Source organism: Lepeophtheirus salmonis, chromosome 7 (genome assembly GCF_016086655.4).
Source record: "Lepeophtheirus salmonis chromosome 7, UVic_Lsal_1.4, whole genome shotgun sequence".
In the NCBI taxonomy this organism is placed as follows: Eukaryota; Metazoa; Arthropoda; class Copepoda; order Siphonostomatoida; family Caligidae; genus Lepeophtheirus; species Lepeophtheirus salmonis.
Window position 1 is genome coordinate 22,074,036 of NC_052137.2, and position 14,758 is coordinate 22,088,793.

The window sequence follows — 14,758 nt, forward strand, 5'->3', positions numbered from 1 at the left end:
AAAGCATATCAAACTATTTTACCATTTTGAGAGTTTTCACTGACGCCATAAATTGTATCATAATTGATATAGATGCCGTCTAGGAGTATCAAAGTTACTACATAAAATTGAAAAATTTGAAATAATTCCTGATTAACCTCCATCGACTTTAAGTAGGCAAAAACATAACATATGCATTCAATACTACTACATGATGTCAATGATAAACCCTGATATTTGAATTAAATCAAAATAGTATGTACCCAAAATAGGTAACAATGGGCTAAAATTGTGGAAATAAAATTATTGATTAGGGACCAGAAAAGTAAATAATAAGGAAATAACAATGTATATCGCTGTAATAGCATATTTTTAATATATTTTAGGCTCAGATATTTAATATAACTAAGCAATCAAGGGATACGTTATTTGTTGGTACCATTTTGACATCTAATGGTTTTAAATATTTCTTTTAATATTAATTAAAAAAGATTTTTCATTGTATTAGAAATTGTGACAACAACGACGTCACATGAAAACACTTTGTTGATATAAGGGATATCATTATAAATACCACAAATAATTCTATTGATAAATCTTTCAAAAAGTCTAACGGACTCAAATGGCAAATAAAAGGATGTTTCCCTAATTTATACAAAGTATATGAAAGGTAAAAATATGAACTGATGGTTCGAATAGTAGACACAAACAGTGTTTGTTTCACATGCATATGTTGCGACCCTCTAACCTCTAGTTAAAGGATTATTCAGAAACAATATGAACTTGAAAACAATTTATGGGAAACAAACGAATAGTACTTGTATACATCTAGGAAATATAAGTGAACAATGATACTTTTTTATATTTTATTGAATGAATAACAGCTTTGGGAAAAACTAAAAAGCTTTTGTTTTTTGCTCTTGTAGTTGTTGTATTTATTCCTACTTTTGCAACAACTGAAAGAATTGTAAAAGACTTTATTATTATTTTTTTGAAAATTATATAATTGTGTTAATCCATCTCCTGCATCCTTTATTCAAAATGAATGGGTCATTGCTATCAAAAATGAACAATATTTCATTTAATTAACGGTCTTTTAAGATCTATTGTCATACTTTATTTTTCACTTAATACTTAAACATAACGGTTATTCAAGTAATGCAGGATGTAGCTTGGGTAATTGCGTATAATATAAATCAGGGGCATTCGCAGGAGTATATTTTAATTTTTTAACTTTAAAATATTTTGACAAAAAATTCAAAAATCTATAGATATTTATCGAAAATTAAATTTTTTGGAAAAAAATTTCAAAATTTATGGCTATTTACAAAAATTTAAATTTTTAGGAAAAAAAGTTTAAAAATCCAAAGCCGTTCACACACAAATTCAATAATTAATTTTCAAATATTTAGTTTTTTTGGAAAAACAATCATTCACCAAAAATCAATTTTTTTTTCCAAAAAATTTAATTAAATTTCAAAAATCCATCAGCTATTCAGAAAAAGTTAAACTTTTTAGAGACAAATATTTCTAAAATAACTTTTAAAAAAATAAATTCAAATATTTAATTTTCTAACACAAAACAAAAATTATTTAATTGAAGGGGGCTGCAGACCCTCCAGCCCACCCCCTATGGACACCCTTGTAAATGTATAGAAACTCAAAAAGAAAATATTTTCCTGAATGATCTTTTCTATAATAAAAGACATGTTTGTTGACGGATCATTCCACATCAAATCGCCATAAGGTTTTGACCAAATCAGCTCAGAATTCGATATTTTAATAAATTCTGAGGTGTTCTCCTAAAAAATTAGTTTTTTATTTTATTTGGATGGTTAGATATTGATATATATTTTTTATAAATCTTATTTTTGGATGATTTCTTTTTTGCAATACAAACTCCTTTCTGTTTACCATAGTTCAAGAACCAAACCATTGATTTACTTTTATAAATGAAAACTTATGTATGTACATCAACTAAAAAAATTAGTTTATTTTGTATATTAAAAGTCTATTTACTTAATTATTAAATCATCTGTTTCAAAAATACATGTATGAAAAATAAATAATAGTATTACTACAATTTTTCTTAAGTGCGTTGTCCACTGGGCTATATCACTCCAAACCTTAGTTTCTAGATTGTACCTTGGGTTGGAAACATAATATATGTCAAAGAAGTACATGTAAACAAAACTGAACAAGAGTGTCTTTATTAAATGGGAATTTATGTGATATCAGAGTCCATCATCAATGCAAGATTAGTGAATTACAATCAGTGAGCATTAGTGACAATAGTGAGGAATTTATAACTAAATTAAGGAAACAAATCCAGACATGTCTCCTTAGTCAAATTAATTGCGGGAACATGTAACAAAAACACTTTCAATACGAGGTAGTCCGTTTTTCTTTTTATTCTTGGTAGATGTGGAAAATCATAATATATGATTTTATAAATCATAGACATATATTCTCCGTGTCTTGGTTGGTATTTAGCATAAAGAATTCTTATTGGCCTTTCATAACTTTATGTTTTTTTATTATTTTCCTATCCCCCCCAATAGTAGCCCCTCCTCATCCTGGCCTAAAAGTTCCCGCTTAAACAGATATATTTTCATCAAAGCCCATACCAAGTCAGTCAAAATTAACTACCTCATTGGTTCGATACAAGGGTATATTATTAATTTATTGCTATTTGTAGCAAATATAAGATGGTTAACCTCAAGGTCAAACATGTGATTCATTTTATTCGTTTCTTCCTTTCTTCATTTCTGTGAACATGTGGCCTGAGGGGGAAATTAAAATCTTCACAATATTTTGTTTTTTCCCTTCTAAGCCAATGAAATTGGTAAAGAGCTAATCATTTTTTTTTCTTTTTTTTTGTGAGCTCTTTTTATTATTTGGGGGGTGAAAAGTGGGATTATTTCAATAATAATAAAAAGGCAAGATCAATGTTGTATTGTTTCAAATGAGCCACAGATGATACCCTCCTGCATTTTATGTATGTACAGGGTGTGCAAGCTATCTCTGCCACTAAAAGTTGTTGGGTTTTTTTTCAATCGCAATTTTCTCTCAAACCATTTAGTTATAAGATTAAAAAAATAAAAACAGATTCCACAGGCTTGATGGATTTTGATTTATTTTATTCTACAAAAGCACATTCAGCATCAGTTAAGAGCCCGACAGAACAACCAGAACTTTGCCACTTGGGCGCATGGCAAATCCTGGAAAGTCTTCTATATCCGACTAATAAGTTTGTCTTTGGTGTTGCAGGTTTTTCGATTGCTCTCCACATACAAAAAAATCCATCAGATTCAGATCTGACGAGTTTAGAGGGAAAAAGTCCAGCGAGATGAAGTCCTCAAAATTGTCTGGGAGCCATTTGAGACTTTTTTTTAAGCGTAGCAGGGAACCGAGTCCTACTGTCACACGTAAAATCTCCCATTGGCAACAATGTCAATCCAGGCCTTCACAAACAAGTCTCTAAGTACCTGTGTTTGCCCCAGAGAGCGCACAAAAGTGATGGCATATATAGCTTGCACACCCTGTAAGAAGGATGTATGTAGCGATGTTTGGGAGTTTGAAGTATATATGAAGGGGAATCTAAGAATGATGTATGTTTATAAATTAAAGAAAAGAGTTTTGAGGGGGGAGATTTTTCAAAATGAATGGAGAAAGAATTTAAATTTATGAGATGGAATCAGAGCAAAATAACATGACATATTATTGTTAGTAAATTATTTTTGAAAAAAAAAATTAATTCCTCATTCATTTGAGGAAATTTTAGACTAGAAGAGAAAGAGAGTTGAATATTGAGACAATGATTTAATGCTGCTTAAAATATGTATATTAGGGTGGCTTCAATTTTTTGGAATTTCAATTATGACTACTTTGGAAAAGTTGTCATGTGGTAGGAAAATAAACTATTCAAAATTTCATTTTTCTAAGATGTCATCCTTGTGTAGCACATCTTGTTCAAAGTTTGAAAGGAAACAAAAGTTCTTTATTTCGCCAATCCAGATGAAAATACTAAATTAATCATGATTTAGCATTAATTAACCATTATAGACATTATTAAAGCTTTTTTTCTAAAGCTACCCTATGGAGTAAATAAGAGGAATGAAATAAGACATTTTTGATCCTTCTTTTCCGAAAATCAGGATGCGCGCTATACGGAGATCATCAAAATTTTCCTAACATTTTTCTCTTTTTTTTTATTCCATATAACAATTTTAGGGGAAAAAAATGATAACACTTCTTATAGGTTAAGCAAAACAATAAAAAATATCGTCGAAGTATCTTAATTAACTAAGTAAGAGCCTTTCCATAGTTTGATCGAGATGTACAACCTATAGATGATCACGTAGGACAATGCAATTTTGCATAGGTAGTTATCATAGAATATGACAACTTCCTCACTCTAGCCGTAATTGAACTTCGAAAAAAGTTGAAAATCAAACCGCACTAATGTATGTATATATAGAACAAGATGCGTCTATCCCCCCTCTCCCATCCCATCAAATCTGTCCTTTCAATATATTTAAATTAATCCATGGAATACGAGAAGGGTGAATGAGAAAAATTTCAAAACAGAGTTTTGATTTGAATTTCATATATACCATATTTATACAAATAAAATAAATATTCGGTAAACGATGTATAAATGTATGTGTTATATTATTATTACGCTGATAGCGGTGTAAAAATCTTTGAATAAATGTATATCAAGGCACGTGTCATTTTTTATTATTATTATTATTTTCCACCGTTTTTCACAGCATGTCGTCGTCACCTTGTATCTTTATAACATAAATACACACATAGAAACGATAACAACAAAGAAAAACAGCTTATCCCTTTATATTAAGCTGTCATTTATGTTTGTATATATCATATTTCTTATACTGGCTCACACACACTCACACATACGTAGAAAAAATTCGTTTGTCATTTGATTTGATATGAATCTACAACAACAATTATCATGTTAGATGATGATTAATCATTCTTTAAATCCAACTCACGTGATTGTCATAATATTTTCTTTATCTCCTAATTTATAAGATTGTATCATTTTTTTTATTCCTTCTTTCTTTCTGAGAGGGAGGTGATTCTGAAGAATGTCTAATTGATGATAAAGCGTCATCACTAGGAGCAAAGGATGGGATTATGTAATTCCCATCTTTTTCTTCCATATCTGAATGTTAGATATCATATATGTAATTAAACATAGGTGTGAATACAAACTGCCAGTGTGTTCAAGCAGATGAAACTTTTAGTAAATTTTGTTTTAAATCGGATTAAAAAACACTTGGTTTGTTGTTCATTATGCCTAATTAGATAAGGAATAACGTTGCCTCTTCCAACTGAGGCCGTAATAAATGTTTTGAAATAGGTGATGGCTTTCATATGTGCGAATCAATCTTATAGACTAATCGTTGTGATTAACTTAAAAGGTTGATCCACTCCTGTTGATGTTAATCACAATTTAAAGGCATGTTTTATTCAGTTGAATATATTTGGCGTTCAAAAAATCTCAGAAAAAAGGAGAGAGGTCCAGGCCACACTGAACTTATATCGGGCTGTAACCCTGGCTGTAATTTTCTTTCTTTTTAGACAGTTCAAAAGCAAAACACAATACCATCAGCTTTTTGAAACTGTTTTCATTACTCTTCATCAGTTGACTCGTGTATGATTTAAAGCAGTTGACTTTACGTATTAATAGCTTAAAAACATGGGATTTTTATTTTTATAATTAGTTTATAAAAATTAAGGACCTTTGTTCCTAATCCGTACCCTTGCATACTCAGATTACTTGCTCAATGTAAATAATAATTAATAACTATTATCTACACAATAATTAAGAGTTGGTAACTTAATATTTGGATATTTAAAAAAAAAAATCCGAAAACCAAGCCTTCCCCCAGCCCAAAAAAAAAAAAAAAATTAATAATAATCCTGCGACACTTTAACACGCTTCTCAATATGGATACTGCTCGTAATCTAAGATATTTCTGTATAGCATTGCTTTCATTTAATTGTTTATTGTTTTATTGTCTAGGGTAGAGCCTGTTTTGCATATGGTTTTGATAGATATATTATTTACATATATAGTATGTGTGAATAACAGGAATGACATCACCACAGAAAGAAATATCGTTGATAAGATGAGCAATCAAGGAGGAGTGAATGACTACCAATAAAGGAACAAAAGCCAATTATCGTTTAGAGAGGAGAACCAAATCCTATTTGGCATCTCTCCAGTAATCATCATAATATGCTAGAAAGAATGAAATAGAAGAAAATATTATGTATTTATAGTATTTAAAGAACATCTGGTCATTTTTATTGGAGTTGCTATAACTCTCTCAGTCTCTCTACAACATTTAGATATATGGGGGATTAGGAGAAAAAATGTAAAACACTTTATAAAAAGTATTTTATTTTTTAAAATTCATTTTTTTTTTTGTTATACCTTTCTTCCATAATTTTATTAGAGGATATGAACCATAAATTCAGTCCATATGTATGTATATTTTATATATATGAACATAATATATTCATTTGAGTGTTCCATATCGTATAGAATATTATATTGTTTCAATATAAAGATATCGCATGAATTATTATTTTGATTATATAATATCTTATGTAGCACAGGGGTCAGCTATTCTAAATGTTAAAAGAGTCCTTTATGATAATCAAAAAATATATATAATAGAAATCCAATAACGCAAATTTGAGAGTAAACGTATTTATATATCTAATTTAATAAAATAAATCATATTTTAATATGTCAAAACTATTACATTTCTATTATTAATTTAATATTTCTTTGTACTTTCTAAAATGAATTGTACATATTTTTAAGGTCTTTATTAATATAGTTGATGGTTTATGTATACAAAGATTTAAAACAATTCAAAATGTTAGGAAGAATTGCCAAACTAAAAATATAAATAAGGATTGTAGTTTAGAACTAGACCACCTAATCAAGACCAAACAATAATAAAAGTATCAAAAATTGTTAACTAATTAAAACACAACAAGGATGAAAAAAATATATGACTGGAATAAACTTCTGCAATTTATGACGTTAATATCTCTTCAAAAAGCTTCATACTACCGGACGACCATCTTCAACGTAGTATAGTTTCTAAGGGAATCTGATATAACATACGTAATCAAATCAAGGATATACTCCCAGGAGCTAACTAGCAAGTTTGGGATCTTTAAGGAAAAGGCAGCATATCTTTGCTGGGACAGTTATTATTATTGACCTCAAATCTTTTCAAAATTGTTTCACCACTCACAAGCTTTGAAGCAATTAGAGCTTTTGCACTTAACAGAGAAAAATGTACTGCTCGACTTTTTTGTGAGGATTTTCGAGATGAAACACCAAATAAAATTGTGGCCTTAATTTCCCTAATGCTGTGCTCTATCATAGCCATGTTACACTACAAGAATTTTGGAAGTATTGCCACAATACGGCATTCAACGAATGAATGACGAACCCTATTAAGGAGCTTCCCACAGTCTTTGCAAAGAAAAAATAATAAGCAAAATATACTTTCAACACGTATTTACAATAAAATTATCTTACTTGTGATTAGCTTAAATAAAGGAAAACATATAAGCTCAATATTTGAGAATTTATTTGAATTTTAAGAAAAAAATCGAAATAGATGAATTCGAAAAGATGTCGCTTCGTAATATTCGTAAATCGAGATATTCAAATAATCCGACTCTTGCTATATTAAATCTTTGTAGAAACCACACGAAAGTTTATAAGTCAGCAATTAAATTTGTACTCTCTAAATTTTATAGAGGCCCAAATATGGCACAAGGTTGACAAAACCTACTTATGCGTTTTTATAATTTATATTCTATAGTTTTTACGATAAATACTTACTTCCTATAAATGTTAAAAATGTTTACATTATACCAATGGATATCGAAAATGAAACGTATATGTTATCAAGAAAATTAGAAATACAAGGTTATACCATAACGCTTTTCCAACTGATGTTTGACGCTTTTTAATAGTGACGTCAAAAAGTAAAATATATAGTTAATGTTAATCTTATAATTTATAATATCAATTGTTGTTAATATACTCAATGACGTCAAAATCTGTCTGAACGTTGAAAATTCTGGTAATCTTGATTTCAGGATGGTGTAACTTTGTCTTTCCATTAACCTTACATGTTATGATAAGTGATACAAATATTGAGCATTCTGTTGGTAGCCCGTTATTTTAGAATGGGTAATCTGAAGAATGAATTTTATTTTCCTTAGCAGTTGTCGTTATTATTTTATTTCTGAGTAGTGAACTTCCTTTCATAAATGTATTGAATTATATTCGCAACCTGATTTGAGATTAGTTTGTGCTCATAAAAGACGGAGATTAACCTTGATAACTTGTTCTGGAGTTATAATTCTAAGTCCTGGTTGGACTCAGAAGTCGGGGATCGACATCGGAGTAATTTTTGCCAATGTCCTTGTTTATTTTCTTCTACCCTTCCTCCCTTGTGAGAGCTAATTGTAGCTACTCTCTTCTGTGACATTCTTCAATTTGTCAAAGATATCAAGTTGATTTCAGGTTTCTTTTTTTTACATGTCCATTCTTCAAAAAAATGTCCATCAATAATTATGATCACCGATATCTGTCTAGCAAATATTTTCCTCTTAATAATAAGGACTGAACTGATCATAGTCCTTCTCAAAAACCTATCCAATCAGTATAAAATACAAGACATAAATACATACATATTCGTATCTTTATAATGTAGCCAATTAATGGCCACAAAAAAAATATAGAGGTTGCTATGAAGATCCAAATAAATTATTCTTTGAAATAGAGCCATCCATTATAATACATAATGTACATGAAAACCGTAAAATTGAAAATAAATATACCTACAAAAATAGTCAATTCCTTTGCGTGTTAAACTTAATTTACCTCAATGACAATTCATAATTATCAAAAAAAAAATCAGATTTATAACAACTTTGTAAACTTCCTATTTTTACTTTTACTAACATTTCTATTATTATTAGTCAAAAATTAATACATACATATATATGAGATAAGTATTTTATTCATTCAAAATAAACGTATGTAACTACTTGGAAGGCAAAAAAAAAAAAGGTTTAAGGTAATAAAAACAGTCCATGACAGTTAAGAAAATTAATAATAACAATTATTTTTTTAATAAGAACACGATGACTTTTTGAAAATATGATGGTCATTATTCAAATATTATTTTATTATAACAATAATATATTAACAATATGTATTCCTATCCACGTAGTTTCAGCGGATATTACACACAAAATATTGTTATAAAGTATTAAAATGTTTTTTAAAGAACCTTTAAATGGTCTGATGAGTTATAATGAGATAATTCGTAAAGCTATTTATAAGGAAATTCGAATAAGGATATTAGTAATGATTAAAGAGCTTGGTCTGGAGATAAAAAAACGTGAAAAAATAACCCATACTTCAAGTTTACCAATGAAACTAAACTTATTTAAAAATTAAACTGTAATTAATTAATTTTTTAGACAGTAACTGTGGACCTCAATCCTCGGCCTAAAAACCTTGTCAGGAAGTCCATGGACATGTTGATCCACTTATTCTCCACTGCGTCCTTGAAGTAATTGAAATTAGCAAGGGTTTATCACATGCCTTAATCTCTATAGTGTCCAAAATCCATGCTTTGGGATATAAAAAGGGTTCCTTGATGCTCAAGGAAGCGGCTACGGGACTTCCAGTTCGGCCTCTGGCCCAGAATAAAACAGCCAATTCCTCATTGCGTGAAAGAAGTGTGCCTATATATTATTATACGCATACTTATAAAACCAACATGAGAATAATTTTTAAAATTTGAAGGTCTTTTTTTTTTTTGTTTTATATTAATATTATAATAATTCTTAATTAATTTTAATGCCTTAATGTCCCCGGCCACGTCGGGTAAACCTATTCTAGTATAACACAAATTATGAAACAAACTTTCTTTAAATTTGTAAATGGAATCAGTTCAACATATAAGTATCTATATATTACAAGGTATATAGCTCCATTACTCAATTACTACAAATATTAAATTTATATAACATGGATATTATACAATATACATATATGAGTCAATGAAAGAAAATAGTTGAGTCATCATTGTTTTATATTTTTTCGTATAAAAAAATAGTTTGTTATACTTTGGGAAATGACTATAAACATAATTCATAAATGTTAATTTATATAATATACAAAATTTTATGTATAATTATTTTTATGGTACGTATACTTAAATTATACAATATACATATGAATCAATAAGTATGTATTCATAACCAGTTACATTGTATTTTTTTCTCTCTCAATAAGTTACACAAAGAACACATGTAATAGATTTATTGAATTTTCTATCCGTATCTCTACAAAAAAATAATTCATTAATAGCATTAATTTACCAAAATACAAAAAAGCTACATTGAATTCTGAGTGGTGATGTTAAATTATCAAAAAAAAAGTTATAAAGTTGAATATTATAAGTTATCATGCTTTGTCGGGCGATAATCGAATAAACAGTCGTTGTTAAATAAAGTTGGGACTAAATTTAATCCAGTATAATTACATTTTATAGCATTAAAGACCTTCCTCTTATTGTGGCAAAGAAAATAGTAGCAAATGTAAAATTTCAAGCGTCTTTGTAATTCCTCGCATTGGTCCATTTCTTACTCATAATGTAAACTATAATATTTGAATGTGCATAGTAAATTTTATTATCTATTAAGATTAATCAGCTTTGAAGCACAACAAATCAACAAACAAATGACGTCATCAAAGGAAAAAGAAGGATTTTAAATCAAACAATACAAAATGTCTTATATTGACAGGGATGTGACACTAGATGATGCTACACTTACACTGACTAAAAGTTTGCTGTTGTATTTGTCGAAAAGAAAATGTTTTTGAAATTCTTTTTGATTGTTAACACAATTTTGAAAATAACATTTAAAAAAAAAAATTGATTATAAGCTAAACAAATTTAACTATCTACATATATTTTTAAATAAAGTTTGTATTTGTTTTAATTTTGGTGTTTCTTAAATTTTTAACATTTTTCTGGGAAATTTGGCATTTATATATATAAAAAACATTTTTTTCAGAATTGTCAATAATTTGTCAAGAAGCCCAACATCGCCACCCCAAAAACATTTTTTTGGCAGGGCTTTGCATATTGAAACTAAATCTCTTGAGAATAATAACTTTTTTCATTTCAAACAAACTTTTATTCGAAATATTAAATTCTAAATTCGCAGATCATATAAAATGAATTTATAAAAAGTAATAATCAAATATCTTGTATTTGATTAACATATCTAATGGTAAGGCATTTATTTAATTAGTGTTTTGGGCACTGAGTGCCCCTTTTTATTATATAACTAAGAAACATATCTTTGATCGATTTTTTCCTTTAAATAAACTTGTTGAAAGTATCAGTCTTCATCTCGAGAATAAAATTATTGCAAATCCTGGATAAGTTTTATGATTACGAGTCTTTTCTCAGTAGAACATTGCTTATGATAAAAAACATTAATGTATCAAAGGTATGTTAACAAATGGATAAATATTACATAATAGTTCCAGGCTTCTCAAATAATGGTGCGTAAAACAAATTTCATGAAGTATTTTTGTAATAGCATTGAATGTTATATTTGTTCATACTGAAAACTAAGTATGGATAACATTTGTATTTTTTAACTAATTATCGTTAATTACAATCAATCGATTATTATTCTTATTAATACTACAGCAGCAAAAAATTATGGTCATAATTAAATCATTATAAATTTTGTGAATTTTCAATGGAAGCCCATATCAGGATGGAATTAAGTTGTATATTTCAAATGAAGGGTATAAAGTATAGTTAATATTCTTCGTTATTTCAATGTATATCAGACATATGAATATTAAACCTACAGAAAAATATCCATGAGTAAAAAAAAAAAAAAATTGGAAATTTTTCCTTTCCTAATTTTTGTTGAAGATTAATTCGTGTTAAACCACCAAATATTAGAAAAATGACTTTCTTATGAATTTTGAATATAAACCATTACGTTGGTGAAAGGAAGGCAGAGATTGAGTTTTATAAAGAACACACTTTAACAGATAAAGCAATGTGTAACCCATTATAACTAATAAAGGGTAAAGACAACTTGACAACATTTATATCGTTCACTTATCGAAGGCATATTTTAATATTCTGTAAGCTTTTATCGAAGCTAAAACATCAATTATTTATTCGAATTATTTGTAGAGGGGTGGTGGATCTTGGTTCATAATGATCGTGCTACATCAAATATATAATTTGTAGTATGTGTATAGCAATAAAATTGATATCTTTAAGTGTATTTCCAATTTTCTTGATCCCTCATACCTCTTAGAAATAATGACCGACAATAAATTCATCAGTATACAATATAGAGTACATAACGAACAACTATAACTAATTTATAATAATTATAGAGAGCCCTTATAATTATTTCCAAGAGAATATATATGTAGGTTTGTAAGGACTCACACAATAAAACAGTTACATATTATTTGTTAGTTGTGCTATAAATAATTTTCTGGACAAAGATGGAGAGAGTGGGAGGGGGGATTTCCCTCTGTCTCTACACTCAAATATATTTTTACCTTTCTCTTCTTCTACCACCCACTCACTCACTCAGTGTATTTTAATCTTTAATATAGACAACTACGTACTCTTCTGATTGATAAGTCAAGTTCTAAAGATTTAACTACTAGCTTGTTGGCATGTTATATATCTATACTACTAATCTATTAAAAACATTTTTTTAGTATGTATTTATATCTGTTGTTGATTTGATTTATAAGGTAGTCATTTCCACCCCGAACCAAAGTTTAGAGGTCTTTGTTTTATGTACTAAAAGTTATTCAAGTTCAGGAGGGTTTATTATATATTCCTCAGAGTTATTGCGAGTTGACAAACAGACAAGTTTTGCTTTAGTAATATAGATTTGCATACTTAGTATAGAAGATAACTCTGCAACTAATCCTTCGGTTGTCTCTCCATTTTTGATGGGCAACACTCACAGATAACTACACAATAGTGAAAAGTTATCTCCTCAAGAATGCAAAAATAATTATACCAGCTTTTGAAAATATAATAAAGATATTGTATAGTTAGTTTTTCATTTCTTTTTTAATATGCCTTGCTGGGCTAGAGAGTACTTGAGACTTTAGAGCCCTGGCAGACCTTTAGCTACACACGATTTTATGTCCTCCCCTTATCTATTTTAATATCACCTGCATGCTTGATGCCACATTGTTTTTTCGTTCGAAAAATAACTTTACAGGACACATCCGTCCAAACAAACTTTGCCTTATTATTATAGAGAAGATTTATTCTACTCCGTTTGTTCAATATTTTTATTAATATGAGCTATGAAAGGGTCTAATGTAGCAGCATATTACATGGTTGATTAAGTTATGTATTATAACTATAACTTGTGTTTGTATTTTTCGCTTTCATTTTAGTAATTAACTTCAAGTATTTTAGTGTTATAACTCACACAATTTCATCAATTCAAACCTATGAAATATATTATTACAATCGAGATACTAAGAGACAAAGTATTCTGTTTTCATGAAAAAAACGATGGAAATGCACGTCTAATTTCGTGACATAATAAGTATAAAACTTACAAATACTAGAAAGCTAGTACAATAAATTGCCTATAGAGTGTCCAATAGGCTGTTGAGCTCAAGTTATTTATACTTTTTTCGTCTGATGTGGATGGAATAATTGAAAAATTTTGACGGATATACCTCGTCTATAAGTATCCTGGATTCATTGAAACCAAACACTTTTTTTTTAATAATAAAAAGTCAGTTATTCATGCTTCAAATATTATCCTTATATTACTCCTTGATTAGATGCACAATCAAGGAGTAATTTATACCTGAATAGAGCGTTTGCAAAAAATACACTGGTATTTTTTTTTTTTTTTGTAAACTTCTCTTTTACTTTTTAGATCGTTAATCGTTAAAACTAAAACACAATTTGGAGACTTATAATTAGTAAAAGTTAGCATTTTTGGACCATCACTATGAAACTATGTAATTATGTTGATTTGGCATTGTTTTAAGCAGTTTGATATTGTGACCCAACAAACTACGTACCAATTATAATAATTAATTCCATCTTACGACAAAAATATTTAAGTAATAAATAAGAAACTGTGGAAATAAATAACTTAAGACAAAAATAGTAGATAGATAATAGATGAAAACTATCTTATTACCTTAATTTTCAAAAGTCGTTTCATGTTAATTTAAAATGTTGAAATTAATTCAGAATGATGAAAAATATATATGAAGAGTCATGCTTAAAAGCGTTTTCATTTGGGTGTTCTAAGACAAATAAAGCAAAAAAAAAAAAATCTTCAAAATCTGACATACATCCTTTATTTTGCATGTGATCTCAGCTACAAAAATATGAACTTCCTTCTACAGATGACATCGACTTAAGCTTTAAAAATGAATTGAGCCTAGGGATCAACATGGTATACTTAAATGCAAATGACAGAAAAAGTCCAAAATGCCTTAATACTGCTAGTACACTTTTTTAAGAAACAATAAACTTCATTCATTTATAATTAATTGTTATTGTATGTCAATAAAGTCAAAGTTATTTAAAATGTCTGAGCTACAGAAGAAAATGTAAATAAAAAATATTACCTTGCCCAAAGA